At 40.1% G+C, this 17,046-nt stretch overlaps 1 long non-coding RNA gene across 1 annotated transcript in view; it reads left to right on the top strand.

Annotated features, from left to right (window-relative positions):
- LOC106732016 (uncharacterized) overlaps positions 1-14,222 on the top strand; it is a 100,825-nt gene extending 86,603 nt beyond the window's left edge. Inside the window, exon 3 of the long non-coding RNA XR_001368258.4 lies at positions 9,372-14,222. This is a non-coding gene — a long non-coding RNA (uncharacterized LOC106732016). The remainder of the gene's footprint in view (positions 1-9,371) is intronic.
- Positions 14,223-17,046: the final 2,824 nt, after the last annotated feature.

The following is a 17,046-nucleotide window of genomic DNA, read 5'->3' as shown; positions in this document are numbered from 1 at the left end:
AACTGCTGCCTTCTGTCAACTTACTGTCAACAGAATGCGGTGGTAGTGTAGACGCAGGTATAGTTTTGTTGAAAAAACCCTGTAGTCTAGACACACTCTTTCTTGGCTTTTGGGTCTGCATTTTATTTATTGAATGTACTACGGTTCTAGATCACAACACTGATGTAACTATTCAGCACTCTGGAACACAGCAATGATTTCTTGGGGTTTTGTTCCTCAAATAGGTTCATGTTTCTTCTTTCCGTGGGCTCCAAAGGAGAAACAGATCTGAAAACAAAGTGAAAATGGCAATTTATTGCCTTAATCTTTATGATAACAATGTGTGTGGGAAGAGCATCCTAGAGGAAAGGAAGATGGATCTTGTAAACATGAAAAAGCCCATCTGTATGTAATGTCCTATTGCAGAGTTCACCTGGGCCTGGGTTCTGTTCTCAGGCCCAATGTAGCAAAGTACTTAAGCATGCGCTTATCTTTAAGCACAGGATTAGGTCTTCTGTTGTCAGTGGGGCTCTTCATTTAAGTTTAAGCATATGCCTACATGCTTTGCTGGTGGAAGGCAGTAGTGATTTGGCAGCTGATTACTGCATCGACCCAATTGGCAGTTCTAAATTTTCCACTTAAGAACAAACAGCCAGACTGCAGGGATTGAGCCTATAGTCAATTGACCATATCTTCATTGTGAGTGAAATCCCTGTCTCATTGAAGTCAATGGAAATGTATTTCATCAGGTTGAGATTTCTTTCTGTATTCTCAGGGATTGTGGTGGGTGAAAAGTGGAGAGGGGGAAAATGGAAAGCAATGCTAACCACTTTCCAGGACTCCCACAACTGAGATGTTGGCTGCCTAGCTACTGGCAACATCTATTCAATTTCTTCCTAACATCAAGAGAAAAAGCCATAGCATGGATGATGGTGATACCTTGTTTCACCAACCAACAGAAAGTGGATTAGTAAAGTGGCACCTTCTCTTTTGGTGCCTCTGTTTATTTCAGTGACAAAGCCAAGCTACACTACCATAGCACAGCAGTGCCAGTGTAACTGAGACCCCATGGAGCTGATTTTTGCTGCTGTGCACATCAAGGTAGAAAAGGGTGGGTTTTTTTTTTTTTTAAAGAATAGATTAAGACAAACACCTGTTAGGCATGGTCTATGGATAGTCCTGCCTCAAGGCTGAACTAAATGACCTCTTCTGGTTCCTTTCAGCTCTACATTTCTAGATCAGCACTATTCCTAATGAAATACCAAGAGCTGAATTTTTACTCTGGACTATGAAAACATATTACAAAAAAACGCACTTTGGTTCTCAGATCCCAGTGTGAGATTGCAAAGCTGATTTCGTCTCCCTCAAAAAGGGTGCATCTACAAAGCACCCCTACCTCAAAATTGTATACCTGATTTTGAGGTAATTTCAAAATAGCTAATTTTGTAATTTGAGGCTGTCTATTTTGAAATATAGCAGTATTCCAACAAGTCCCTTAATCCTTATGGAACAAGGGTTACAGGGACGCCAGAATAGCATGCCTGTTATTTCGAAATAACAGGCGTGTTTAAAGATGCAGAATTGCTATTTTGAGATACTTCCGGTATCCTGAAATCACCCTGCTGTCTAGACGTAGCTAAATTAAGCAAATGTGGGCTGGTTGTACTTACGGCTGAAAGCATGTTTTAGTGGAGTCCAGCTAGTGCCCTGCAGCAGTATTACAATACTAGCATGTGGCTTTGCCTATATATAAGAGCAAGTGAGATTAAAATCCATTTTCTGCAAATATTCATGCCTGGGAAACTTAATGGAGTGTTTGGGAAAAGGGGCATGAACACAGCAGATGCAAATTCATTTTCAAATTCAAATGAATATTCATTAAACTTCTCCCACCCCACTCCTAGTATTCTCCAAGCACTAGATAATGCCATTTTAATGACAAGGCTTCACATTTTTGGACTCTTATAATTGCTGTTACCAGTACACATGCTGCTACAGATAACTTCCCTGTGGATTATTTCCTAGTTGTTATGTCTATTTTTGGAACCTTAAAAATCTCTTTTAGAAATGTATGCTTTGAATTTGCCTCTACATGTTAATGATCCATGCCCTTGGAATAAGGTTTTAAGGCCATTAAAAGGATCATTGCAACCCATTTTGATCCATAGATAGGACTAGGGAGTTTGCTATTTGAATCAAATGATAAGATTCTGCTGATCTGCTGCTTTAACTTGTATCGACATTTTTCACACTCTTTAGCACCGAAACTGTCATATATCCAACACAGGAGCAATTCCCTGCTTGGAGTGATCTATTCCTTATCTATTAGTATGTGGGTGGATTGGGTAAGCAGTTCCATGGAGATTTGCCACAAGTGCAAGAGCAACAAGGCTAAAAGATGTTTTATAAAACAAAACAAAAAGTACATCAAAAGGAGTGAGATATATGAAGTAAGAGAAACAGACCCAAAGAATGAGAAGATGTAACTGTAAACACACTGCATTAATCATCCAAATTCCATTGAAGTTGGTAGGTATCTTTCTGTTGATTTGCATGGACTTTGGACTGGACCCCATATACTGCATACGCTAAGAAAGAACTATAAATTGCCAAGGAATAGTATAGACATAATAGATTATAACATTGATCAATTCAAGAGTAATGCCCAAGAGGAAGGTTTTTAGACCCATATGGATCCTAACCAAAATCTTCAGCCACAGAGTGGTGGTAGAAGACTATTGGAGGTTTAGAGGGACTGAGAAAGGGAAACTTGGAAGTTATGGCCACTCTACATCCTGGCCAAAAACCTACAAACATTTCATGAAAAAAAAAAATGTGGCAAGAAAATTTTTCATTCACAGTTTGCAAGTTTTGGAGCAGTTTGGTGTTCTGTACATTTTCTTGCCAAATGGAATTTAATTGTCTTATATGCTTTGATTGGCTTCATTTAAAGTGCTTCAGAATCAATGGTGCTCTTTTCACCACCCGAGAGTGGCTATTTCACATTTCAAATAGAACCCGATTGCTGGAAATGTTTCTTCATATCTAGCCTAAAGCTTCCTTCATTTATTTCAATGCACTGTTTTGCAAGGAAGAAACTCTGGCATTCCTTAATAATAAAATATGGAGCATTACTGAATAAGTAATATAGCTATAACATTAATCTATTCTAACAATGTACCAATTATAAGCTGGTTCATTTATTTCCCATGAATGTGAAGGGCAGTAGCTTTGACTAATCTCAAGGGACATATTTTGCAAATTTCCACTCTTATCCTTTGCAATACACCTTAAATGTTGCCTGCAATATGCTAGCAGTCCAGTATTTGACTTTATCACAGTGAAGAGACTGTGTGTAATTGACTTTTTATAACTTATTAACTTTCACGTGACTCCATGGTCTGTGTTTAAAAGATATCATTTACTGATTAGCACTTCCCAATTACTTTTCAGTCTCTATATACACACAGTTGTGCTGTTGCAGTAACTTCATAAAACACAGCAAAATCTAACTTTTCTATTTCTGGAAGAAGTCAGTTTTAATTACCATGTCCAGACCAATATGGCTCATTCTCATGACAAGGCCAAAGCATACCTCCTAGGGGTGGGCATGTGCTTCAGTGGGAGAAAGGACAGGTAGTCTTCATCCACCCTTCGAGGAGTTTTTATGCTGTACTTGGTTGTAACTCATATCTCTGCAATTGGAAGTGCTGGGAAAGGGGACTTGCTAGCTCTGCTTGCGGCACTTCCTGACCCAGAGGAGACTTTCGGGGACAGACTGTGGGAGTGGCCACACTTCTTTCTCCATTTGCCAAGATGGTTATGCTGTTAGGGCCATTTGTTCCATCTCTTTTGAGGTGCAGTGAGACTGTCTCTGTCTGCTCTGTGTTTCTGCCAGTACACCAGAGGCACTATGCCTATCGGTGTCATAATATGTCCTGACATTTGTTCCTTAATATAGCTCAGGCTCATAGGAATGCAACATGGAGACTGCACTGTTAAATACACTGCAGTCCCTTCAATCGCCTTCCCTTCTGTGATCTATGAGCATGATGTCCTACCCTGAAGGCATTTTACCTCTGTTATCCTGCTTTGCTTCCATGTGAACTGCCTTGGCATCAGAGCCTGAAGGAGAGCCACTCCTCTGGTGGCTGGGCTACTAGATAGGGTTTGTCAGGCCACTTACAAAGGCTCATACAGTTAGGCATTTGGGACACTGTTTCAAAAGAAGATACTGAAACTCTGTTGGGATTGGTAATGGCATTCGTTCAGGAAAGGCTCACCCAGCTGCACCACAATGAGTAAACAAAAGAGGCAACAGAAGAGAAGAGAGAGGGGAGAATTGGGTAGCATAGAATAGGTGAAAAGAGAGGAGAGGCAATTTTATATACCACACACTGAATCCAAACAGAACATACACCTCATGTCACCTGACAGTGAGAACAGACATTATCATGGCACTGTAATAGCCAGTGTTGCAAGATATTTGCACCTTACATGATTTTTTTTGAATAGTTTAAGAACTCTACTAAAACCCATTTGAGTTTTTGCTTTCCTAGCTTCTAACTTTAACTAGCAGTCCTTGATAAGATAACAACATCACAGTTTAGCTTGACATATTATATATTCTATATGAACTATCAGAAACCCTTATACTTAACAGTAAATTATTTGATTTACAAGGATAGATAATAACAATTGTTGCATCATAGAATTTATGTAGACAAAAACACTGAAACAGAAAATGTTGACAATGAAAACGTTTTCCATTAAATCCATAAATAATATTTTCTGTTTCTTTTGTACTGATAAATTGCCATTACACCTAAAATGTACAGGGATTTTGACATGCTCAACTCATTCACAGACTCTAATTACCAGAAAATGAAATACCTATCAGCATGTTGGGCAATCCATTTTGCAATGTGTTTCATTTCCATAAAGACTAAAGGAAGGTTTTTTTAACAGTTAAGAACAGTGAGAGATGGCAGGTTTTCATCATGGGAGAAACCCTGATCTTAGCAGAGATCTAAGACTCTCTTGGATATTGCATGATAAAACTTTTAACAGAGAGTACACCAGTTATTTGACTGTTGGAGTTCGGGGACTGAAAGCAGGGAGTTGTCTCAGAAACCATTTTACAGCCCTAAATATAGTAGCGACAACTATAACACAAACTGGGGTTTATGATATTGGTGCATTCTTCTACAGTATATCTGAAAGGAAATCAGAACATTATATCAATATATATATAGTGCAGACTGTGTGAATAAACTGTAGATTATATGGGTTTTTTTGTTTGTTTTTTAAAGATATCTAACCGCAGTCCCAATCTGAATTATAGCAGCAGATCCACCTGTCCAGCCATTTTCAGCAATAATGTTCTGAAGACATTGTTGTGACCATTGGGCCCATAACATTTTTGCCTGCTTGGGAATTAACCATGAAAAGTAGGTCAGGATATTTTTAAGAAAGCATTTTATAAACAGGTGCAGGGAAACCACACAGACAAATGGAATTCATTCAAACACTATTGATCTAGTTCTTGATAAATAAATAATGTGTCCAGAAATTAACACACCAAAATTAGTGTGTCAAAAATGTAGATCTAATTGCTGGGCAAAATAATAAATGGACTTTGGGGAGAAAATTGGCTAGTGAGTGAGCTTCACCACCATGGTGTTACCAACCCCTCTATCTCCTGAGGCCCTGGCCTAATACCGATGTCAGCCTAAAATATTTCCTGACCTGACCAGGTCAATGAAGGGGACCTAGATAACATTTCCACCTCCACTAGCTTTAGATTAATTCCAAACTCTACCTGGGATGAAATGGCATTGGATTTTAACAACCATAGTTGTAGCCCATTTTAACTAACTTCTCTTTTTCCCCAAAGGACAGTTATTATAATCTTTATTAATATAATAATATTATAATCCATGTAAGAAACTATCAATCAAGGGATTTTTTTCCTTGCTAAAAACTGTCACCAGCAACACGGAAGAAAAGCCTTATTTAATACCTTATCTTTCAAATGCTTTAACTGTTTTTCTTTCTTTCCTGTATCTTAAATTAAACATTAAAAGTATATTTGCCAAGGTACTAAGTAGGCTGAGGTCTCTGTATAATAATCCCTGAGTCTTGTTTACCACAGTTTATGATTGGATAATGACTGGTTTATGTTTCCACCTTTGGGTCCCTATATTCCATCTATATCACTGCTAACACAACTGACTCTCTAGGGAAAGAAGGGATGTGAAAGATGCCAGGGTAAAGGATTTAGAGATGAGTTTAAAAAGGAATGTAAGAATTGTTATATTGGATCAGATCAGGGGTTCATCTAAGCTGGGGGGAAGGGAACCAATGGCTTGTTGGCCAGATCCACGCCCCGCCTCCCCCTTCCCTTCCCCATCTCACTTTGATCCAACCCACAGTAAGGCTTGGGCTTCCCACTGCAGTGGGCCGAGCCAGCACTCATGCCCCAGCCCCGCAACAAGTCTCCAAACCTGGAATACAAGCTCTGGCTCACCCGGCTATAGGGGAAGCCCCAAACCTCAGTGCTGGAGTGTGAGTGCTTGGTGCTCTGAATTGAGTGTGAATATGGTGTGTCATTTATTAATTATTATTTTATTTTATTTTATTTTACTTTATGCTTCTCAGTTGTGAGCCAGGACAGTGAGGTGTTTGTGGTTGTATTTCACTTGTGCATGGCCTGACTGATGTTAGCATGCGTCAGTGTCCCCTGACTGAAAAAAGCTTTCCCACCCCTCATCTGAGCACATTGTGGCTATGTCTAGACTGGCATGATTTTGCGGAAATACTTTTAATGGAAAAGTTTTTCCATTAAAAGTATTTCCGCAAAAGAGCATCTAGATTCGCAAGGATGCTTTTGTGTAAAAAGTGCTTTTGCGCAAAAGCATCTGTGCCAATCCAGACACGCTTTTGTGCAAGAAAGCTCCGATAGCCATTTTAGCCATCGGGCTTTCTTGCGCAAAAAATTAAGGAAAGTATTCTTGCACAAGAGGGCTTATCCCTGAGCGGGGGTGTCAGAGTATTTGCGCAAGAAGCACTGAATTCTTACATTAGAACGTCAGTGCTCTTGCGCAAATTCAAGCGGCCAGTGTAGACAGCTGGCAAGTTTTTGATCAAAAGTGGTTGCTTTTGCGGAAAATCTTGCCAGTCTAGACGTACCCTCGATGTTCTTGTTATCCATAGAAATGTCTGATCCTTTTTTGAAGTTCCTGTCTTTGATGGCAATGAGTTGTATAGAGTAATTTTACAAACAGGTATGCCCTTTTATGTGTCTTCAATCTGCTACCTTTCAATTTCACTCTTATTATGAGAAAGGGGGAAGAAAATGCCTGATTTACCTTCTCTATAGCATTTGTTGAATTGTATTCTCTTATCATGCCATCTCATTTCTCTCTCTCTCTCTCTCTCTCTCTCTCTCTCAGATAAACAGTCCCAGTCTTCTCAATCCCTTTTTTGCAGGAAGGCTTTCTCATTGCCCCTCTGATTTTGTAATATCCTTTTGAGATGGGCTGCACACAGTTTTCCAAATGAGGCAGCATCACTGACTTATAATGGCATTATAATTCTGTGTATGTTATTCTCCATTCCTTATGCATCCTAACATCTCACTTGCTTATTTGACTGCAGCTGCTCATTGAGTAGAGATCTTCATTGAACTGTGTACAGCCACACCTGATGTTCTACAATTAATTTGGATATGTGTAAGGTGTAAGATTATTTCCTCCAGTGTATATTACTTGGAATCTATGAACGTTGATTTTCATTACCATCAAATTGCCAGTTCACCTAGCGTAGCCAGGTTCCTCACTTCCATTTTTGAAGACTATCTCTTTGCCTCAACTCACCAGTTGAATCCTGTCATTCAATGGGTATTCCATGAATAACTGTTTTGATGAAAGGTAGGATAAGATCTCAATGGCAGCACCAGGCAAACAGGTAGATATCCATGAAAAAAGGTCAGACATTGTACTTAAGGTATGGAAAAGTTATAAGCAATGGGAAACAGAGTCTTTTAAAGACAAGCCTTATTTAACTTTATCTCTAGGTGGATCTATCAGCACCACAAATGCTGAAGACAAGAAAATATGGAAATAAATGTAAGCTATTTTGGTGCATTGTTTTCAGAATTATAATTGACTCCATCTTGTAGAAAGAGATTTCTTGTAGAAAGTTGTCTCCTCAGCCTAAGTGACAGCAAGATTTCCTCATATGACTGCTTGTCTGAAGAAGAGCTCTGTGTAAGCTCGAAAGCATGTCTCTTTCACCAGCAGAAGTTACTCCAGTATAAGATACTACCTCACCCAGCTTGTCTCTCTAACTCTTATGACACATTTTTACTATTTTATTATGACTGTTCATTTATCTTGATGATAAGCTGATATCTGGAATTGGTTGTAAATGGTAATTATTCATTGTTCGAAATGTTAAAAAACATTTTTATTTTCATCAGTTTTTCTGCAAAATATTCTTTCTTTTACAAAATGATGAAATTTGAACATTTTTAAATAAACATTTTGGGAAATAATTTTTGGTTTTCAAGAATGATTTTCTGCTTTTTTAATATTCCCTGTAATTTTTCCATTAAAAGGTCTATAGTTGATATGCCATTTCACTGAAATTACTTTTTAATAAAAAATGAAATCAGCCTTGCCCGTATTTAACTCACTAATTTGAAAAGGGGAAATAAAATGTTTAAAAAATCAAATAAAATACCAAGACACTATTTCCTAGTGTCTTAGGTTATTTGGTTCTGAAGCATTCTGAAAAAACAAACAAATAAAAAACCACCCCCCAAAACCAAAACTACAAAAACAAAAATTGCTTATTCCATTAGAAACCACCAAGTAATCCTAGATGATTGATGTATTTGTCATGTGGTTTCTTTGAACACAACTTTCTGTATTCTGTTCAGGAAATTAGGCAAGGACACCGTGGATGCATCTACATTGCCCCCAAAGCTTGAAATAAGCTATGCAATTTGAGCTATGCAAATTAGCTATCTTATTTCTAGTCAATTTTGAAATAGCTTATTTCAAAATTTGGTGCTGTCTACACAGCACTTATTTTTGAAATAAATTGCTATTCCAAAATGTCTCTTAACTGCTGTGGAATGAGGTTTACGGGGACATCCAAATAGGGAGCCTGTTATATTTTGAAATAATGGGCATGCTCAAAATACATGGAATAGCTAATTTGGGATACCTCTAGTATCCTGAAATAGCGCTGTAGTGTAGACATAGCTTGTGTGTCCAGTTTCCATCCACCAACATCAACAAATTTGTTTGAATTTATACAAGAAAGTTAATTTAAGTTTCTTAAGAAAACACAACATTTTAGAAATGTTTTTCTTTTTATTACAGGACCTTTTTTGGAATCTCCCAAGAAGAGCTAAATCCAAGAAGAGGAAATATTAAATTACAGCTTTCATTTATGTATTTTATATAGCTTCAAGCTACTTACATTTTAAACTCACAAGTTTTTCTTTCTTTCTTTCTTTCTTTCTTTCTTTCTTTCTTTCTTTCTTTCTTTCTTTCTTTCTTTCTTTCTTTCTTTCTTTCTTTCTTTCTTTCTTTCTTTCTTTCTTTCTTTCTTTCTTTCTTTCTTTCTTTCTTTCTTCCCCCCGTTGACCTGTAATGGCTGAACTCATTCTGAAGGGATGAGAAGGATTAATCAAGATTTTTTTTTCATAAAAACATGCAACAAATCTATTGGATTTCTTCTTATGCTAATTTTGTATAGTTTAATCCTACTTTCTGATCACTTTTTCTTTAACATGCTTATTACTATGCCAGTTTATCGTTTACAATGAAAAAAGTTTCACACAAAAGAAGTCTCGTCTTCAGACTTTAAAGAAGACAAAACATTTGGATGGCAATGCCTAGCTGGACATGGGTAATGGTGAAGATACAGTCTACGAACTTTGAAAAAAATCATTTTATTCTTCTTTCCTTCCTCCGATCTGAGTGCTACTGTTGCAGCTGCATATTGTGCCTTGTGCTGCGGATGTGTGACACAGAGCAAAGGATGACACAGTGCTGGGAAACCAGAGGAAAAGCCAATGGAACTGTAAATTCCTCACCTCCACCCCCCATTTTGCTCAGCAGGGTGTCCTCTGAATTTCCTTCAACCGAGAGGAACTCATTTTGGATTTTCCCTAAAAAAAGCAACAGAGCATGGCTGTCCATTGTTCTTATACACTGGACTCCAAAACTACCTCCTCTCCTTTTGTCTGTCTTTTTCTTTAAAAACAAAATCACTCTGCTAGAGCGAATATTGTACAGTTTTATCCCATGAATATAGACACAGCCTCCACTCTTCCTGCTTCTTATGGGACATTTCCATAGAGGATTTGTAGCAGCGCTCTAATACAGTATATGTATATTAATGAACAAATCAGTCAGCCCCCTATTCAGCCTTTTCCCACAATCACTTACTCACAAACAAACTTTCAGGACAATATTTATGCTGCAAACAAAAATTGCAGAAGTAATTAAAAGGCAGTGGCAGGTCTGTAGGTCCAGCCAGCCTTATTTCCTCTTGCACATTCATAGTTTTGTAACTGGATACTGGATCACTAACTTTTTCATGAGTAGCCCTAGACTGCCCTTGTATTATCCAGTGCTCTTAACTGTTAATGGTAATTCTGCATGTAGCTTGAAAACAGTATATAATATCCTGAAATGATTAGGATTGCCAGGTGTCCGGTTTTGAACCGTACAGTCCAGTATTTGAGCTTTCTGTTCAGGAAACAAATTGAGAAAATATAAATGTCCGGTATTTTCTAAATAAGATGTAATGTAGATTATGATGTAATGTCAAGTGTGTCCAGTATTTTTGTTGAAACCATCTGGCAACCCTAGACATAATGACTGTATTTTTTATTATACTCTCTTAGCACAGGGCTTCAGCATTGCTGTCTATAGTTAAGATACTTCCTCTGTAAAGCATTGAAAGAATTGAGTTATAGGGTAAAACTGTACTGAAAATGTCTTATAAATTATCAGTGTTTAACATTTGGGTTCAATTTTTGCACTACAAATGCAAAGAAGTTCCTTAGCATCTGTGTTGTTTCTTATGTCAGTATGTGTCATTTTAGCTTTGTTCATTTAGCCAAACGACAAATACCAAGCAAAGTCAGGGAGCTACAGTGAAAACTTCTCATCAGTGCAGTTATCAATGGAAGGTACTAACATGTTAGCCAACAGGGCCAGCTGCAATCCTAGTCCTGATGAAGGTGGAACTAGTGTGAAAGATTATTCAAAAGAAATGAACATCTTGTGTTCCTTTTCATGAAGGGTCAAACTAAAAAGTACCCTGCACCTGCAATTATGACTTTATTAGCAATTTAACTATACTTTATCTGCCACATTCACATCACACTCAAATCCTGAAATGGGAGAAATGGTACCTGGAAGAATTCAGTCAAATCATATGGACCAGTTTGTGTCACAGGGAGAGACAGCTGATGCTATGTATTGTCTGATTTAAAAAAAAAAAAAAAAAGAATATGGAGCCATCAAGTTCTACTAATGAAGCCCAGTGAAGTCAATAGAAAAACTCCTGTTGACTCTACTGAGTGTTAGAACCAGCTAATAGGAAGGTCCTTAAAGAGCGCAACTCTTTCAAGGACTGTAATGCAATGTTAATTAATTATGAGGTGGTTATTGCCAGACTATACTTACTTATTATTAATATTTATGGTGTTCCAATTTATCCAGTCTAAAATTAAGTTCTTGTAAAATGTATTGAACTTTGATGAAACTCCAAGTTATACTCAAGCTATTAATTCCACTGATTAAGATATTAATCTTTAATTAAGGAGAATATTTACAAATCAAGGCAGATGGCTAAATAACGCTAACCAAATTTTATGGCTGTGAATATAGAAAAGAAGCAAATACTATTGGATATTTTTGATTATGTAGTAATCAGTGGATGTCTGAGTATCTTACATATACTATATCAGCATATAGGAACTGAAATTTTCTATCTCGTATATTTGTCTTCTGAATACATTCATTGATACTTGTGGGGATCCAGCTCTTCCACTACCTCAAAAATATTAGTGAGCAGTTTCAGTTTTCTGACTGTCTTATACTACATTAATTGGCTTGAACCAGTATAACATTGTTTCATTTCAGCACTACTTATGGAAGGGACTCCTAAGTGATGCACTAAAAGATATATTATGAAAAGCTGATCAAAAGACCTCAGTGAGGAGAAACAAAGTTACACCTCTATTTATTAAGTACCACAGGTGTGCATGTGTAACACCAATGGGCAGAACCAAACTAGGGACCTCTGGAGTTTAATGCATACGCCTCTTCAGTTTGACCTAGCTGGCTCTTGGCTAAGGCTGTAGAGCACACTCAGGCTACATCTACACTGCAGAGTTTTTGCGCAAAGAAAATTTTCAGTAAATTGACAGAACAGAGGCATTTTTGCGGTATAGGTATTCCTCTTTCTACAAGGAATAACTCCTTTTTGCGCAAGAGTTATTGTGCAAAAAGGCGTTTGTGGACAGGCAGCAGGGTTTTTTTGTTCAAAAACAGACTATCAAACAAGCACAGGTGCTCTGGTGGACAATCTGTTAATGGCAATCAGAACTTCCTTGTGAGAGAGTGTCCATGCAGTCCGGCTGCTCTCTTGCGCAAAAGCAAATCGCTTTTCTGATGCACTTGTGCAGTGTGGACATGCTCTTCCGCAAAAAGCTTCTTGCGCAAGAAGCCTGCAGTGTAGACGTAGCCTCTTTGTTTCACTTTGTAAGTGGATTAAGTGCCACAACTTGGGGCAGTGAACCACACCTAATAGGTTTGTAGGTTACAAATGGTACTTACAAGAAGACAAGGCTTAAACTACAGTCTCATTAATAACCAAGTTAGGTAGAAAAGACATTCAGAGAGCAGGAGAAAAGAAAGTCAAAAAAGACTAACAAGAGAAGTGGACCAGTGCTAGCCTAAAAATTACTTAAGCACATTCCTAACTATATGAACATTATTCATTGAATTAAACTCAGTCATGCTGCCCACATGTTTAAAGTTACAAGCATTCTTGATGGTTCATGGCCCTCATGATTGAAACACAAGAGTTTCCAGACTTTTGTTACCACAATATACATTTTTGTTGCCACAAGGTACATCAGAGTAAAGCTGCAGCAGTTAGCACTCCATTTGTATGCGTACATGCTTGAGTCAATGCATGTTTGCTTCTTGTGCACATGCTCACTAAGCGTACTTGTCCCCCCTTGACGCACAGTAGATTCTGCAACTTGGGGCATGGTTGGAGTGCACAGCAATGGAGAGCTGGTAGGTGTGATTACCAAGCTGGACAACCAGGAACAGCTTTTTAAAATGCATGGGGGCTTTATGGAGGAAAGTCTTCTAGTCTCTGTGATCCCTTACCAATGTAGTTCTGAACTGTGGCAAGAATGGTCAGTGTCCGACATCATGGAACAGCAGCTGGAGAACTATTAGAGAATTTCCAGGCCCGCTGGGGGGACAAGGGGAAGAGACAGGAACAAAGGGGGTAATTGCCCTGGGGCCTAGAGGTTAAAGAGGCCCAGAACTCCCGGCTGCTGCTGCTGCTACTGCAGCAGCAGTGGTGCCCAGACCCCTGGGCCTTTTTGAATTGCTGCCAGTGCACCACCACATGGCTCTCAGGGCTGGGGGTGGGAGTGCGCTACTAGTGCTAAGGGTTGACCCCTTTTGCCCCACCCCATCCACCCAAGACCCCACCCATTTTGGGGCACCCTAAGGACCTTGTCCTCAGCTTGTGATGGCTGTCGGCCCTGCTGACATAAGTAATGTAGCGTCTACACTCACACCCCACATTAATCGCAGTACATCAACCAGCTCAATGCCGCTCATTGAGGTAGTATTACCTTAATGGGGCACTTACATCAGTTGGAGACAAATTGAAGAACAGACACATGCCAGCTAGGTTGACGCAAGGCAGCTTATGTCCACTTAACTTTGTAGCAGACCAGGCCTATGACTCACTTTGCCTCTTGGGGCCAGGTTTACCCACCAGTGAAATGGGTACTTGCTTTATCTCACAGGGAGTATTGTGAATCTCTCTCTATATTAAAAAAAACCCTTTTCTTGAGGGATGACAGTGATGTCATCACATCACGCTGCGTCCTGCAGCCTCTCTCTCCTCAGCCTCCCAGCCTTCCCTGCTGCTAACCCTATTAATTCAGAATGCAGCCTGCGCCTGCACCAGTGGCCGGTGGGGGGGGGGGGGGGGACTGTGAGGTCGGGGCTAGGGCAACTCTGGCCCTCCCCTTCCCAGCAGCTGGGGAGAGAGCCAGGTCTCCTGACCTCCAGAGATGGAGGGGTGGTGAGCCACATTGAGCAGGTGGCATAGGCCCCTAGTTGTTTATAAAGTGTGTTGGGATTCTATAATGAAATCAGCTATGTACAATGTTTAACTACAAAGTATAATATGTATAGCTCACAGGTGTCCGATTTTGTGTTAGCTGGCTAGCTAGCCAGCAGCAGATTATTTTGGGAGATAATCTACAGTTGTAAATGCAGAAAAAGAAAGTAATCCTTGACACTAATCCTTCCAAGCAATAGGCTCAAAGCTCATATTAGAGCCACTACTTCTACTCTTCCTGGTGTTCCTTCCCCCACCCTCCACAGACTGTCACTCTCATATTCTCTACTCCACTCTGTAACTGGGCAGAGATTTTTTTTTTTTGGCTGCATTAGATAGGCACAGATGGTACCGGGATCGTGCTTTGGAAATGAACACTTGCTTGTAAATCCTGGAGTTTTTGTTGTTATTCCCACACCACCACAGCTCTTTTAACAGTCTGTGCAGTGGAAGAGAAGGAAGAAGTGAGAGACAGTGAGTTCTTGGTGTTTCTAATATTAGCCAACCTCACTTTCTCCTTTTACTATGAGGTAATTTTCAGAGTCGTGGTAGCTTTCTCGACTAGTTCATAGACTATAACATGAGAATAGAAAAGAGAATATTGAGAGGGCACATGATAGCAGTTTTCAAGTATCTAAAAGGGTATCGCAAGGAGGAGGGAGAAAAATTGTTCTCTTTGGCTTCTGATGATAGGACAAGAAGCAATGGGCTTAAATTGCAGCAAGGGAGGTTTAGGTTGGACATTAGAAAAATTTTTTAGCTCAGGATGGTTAAACACAGGAACATATTGCATAGGGTTTGTCTACACTGCAAAGTTAATTCGAAATAACAGCCGTTATTTTGAATTAACTTTAATAGCATCTATACATGCAAACCGCTATTTCGAATTTAATTCGAAATAGCAGAGCCCTTAATTCGAATTTGGTAAACCTCATTCTATGAGGAATAACGCCAAATTCAAAATAGCTATTTCAAATTAAGTGCTGTGTAGACACTTAATTCAAAATAGGGGGCCTCCAGCTCTTCCCAGGGAGCCCTGGTGGCCACTCTGGGCACAACCAGGAAAACTTACTCTCCTCTTCCCTAGCCCTGGAGCCATTAAAGGGGTAGACCCTGGCCACAGTGCCTGTGCCAGCTCCAAGCCTGCCATCCCAGAGCCAGCAGTGGCCACTGGGGCCCCTGACAGGGCAACAAAACTAACTAGGGGGCTGAAGCACATGACTTATGAGGAGCGGCTGAAGGATTTGGGCTTGTATAGTCTGCAGAAGAGAAGAGTGAGGGGGGAATTGATAGCAGCCATCAACTTCCTGAAAAAGGTTCTAAAGAGGATGGAGAGAGACTGTTCTCCGTAGTGGCAGATGGCAGGATAAGGAGCAATGGACTCAAGTTGCAGTGGAGGAGGTCTAGATTGGATATTACAAAAATCTATTTTACTAGGAAGGTGATGAAGCACTGGAATGGGTTACCTAGGGAAGTGGTGAAATCTCCATCACTAGAGGTTTTTAGGTCTCCACTTGACAAAGCCCTGGCTGGAAGAATTTAGTTGGGATTGGTTCTGCTTTTAGCAGGGGGTTGGACTTGATAACCTCCTATGAGTCTATGATTCAAAAGCCGTAATTTTGTTTTTTTCACACTTATAATGTATCACTTAAAATATCTAGTTCTAGCAGTGTTTTGTTTTACTTGTAAATCAGTCTCATACAAAGGCTCACAGGGGTCAGACTACTTTTCATTAGGTCTTTCCTGGGGACTACTACTCCAGAATAATCGTTGCTCATAGGAGTAATCCTATTAATGGCCAACTCTCATGACTAACAGTTACTTATATGATTAAGTGCTGCAAAATCAGGCCCTTAGATTCCAGGATAGTGACATTGAATTTATATGATGATTATCTCGATTTTGTGTCACCCTGCTAAGGACAGGTATAAGCTATGAAAGAGAACCCCATAGGCAATTTGACCAAATGGCAAGTGATAGGGCTTGAAAGAAGGGAAGACAGGTAGCAAGAAATACTGAGCCCCTGGCCATTATCCCCAAGGTATGAGAGTACTGTTATGTCCCAGAAGCATGGCTGTAGGCTGGCCTGAGAACAGGCTACTCTTTAACTTCATTTGATGAATACCAGAGAAGTCGACAAACAGGAATGAAAGAAGTCTTCAAACAATAGGAATACAGTCCCGTATGCGGGGGTGTATGCGAATGCACCACCTCAATTGTCAACCTGCCCCATGCAACAGCACCGTCCTGTGCTCTGTGACCATGGCCCCACAGGAGGACCCACTCAGGGTGCTCCAGCCTTTCCAGGCTGCAAATCAGGGCCCAGTACTGGGCCGGGGCACGGAGAGGGACCAGGGCTTGGCCACATCAGCAGAGTGCCCTTGCCGGATTCCCGGTGAAATATGGGCCTTGCAGGATTTCAGCGCTCCTATCTCAAGTCCCTGGTCCCCAGCAGCCACCGCTACCAAGCTGCGCAGCGTTCAGAGCAAAGATTAACAAGCAGTTGAGCCCGATCTGGGTGGAGGTGGCTGAGTCAGAAGGAGCTGCTACTGGACCAGATTCGGGCCCCTTAGGTAGGCCCTGCCACTGCCCTGGGGAGGTGAGCTCATCTGGACTGGGAACCGAAGGGGAACCCCTGATGAACGCACAGGTCTGTGC

The sequence above is a fragment of the Pelodiscus sinensis genome, chromosome 3 (genome assembly GCF_052426305.1).
Source record: "Pelodiscus sinensis isolate ZL-2025 chromosome 3, ASM5242630v1, whole genome shotgun sequence".
NCBI lineage: Eukaryota > Metazoa > Chordata > Testudines > Trionychidae > Pelodiscus > Pelodiscus sinensis.
This window is presented reverse-complemented; position numbering and strand designations above follow the sequence as displayed.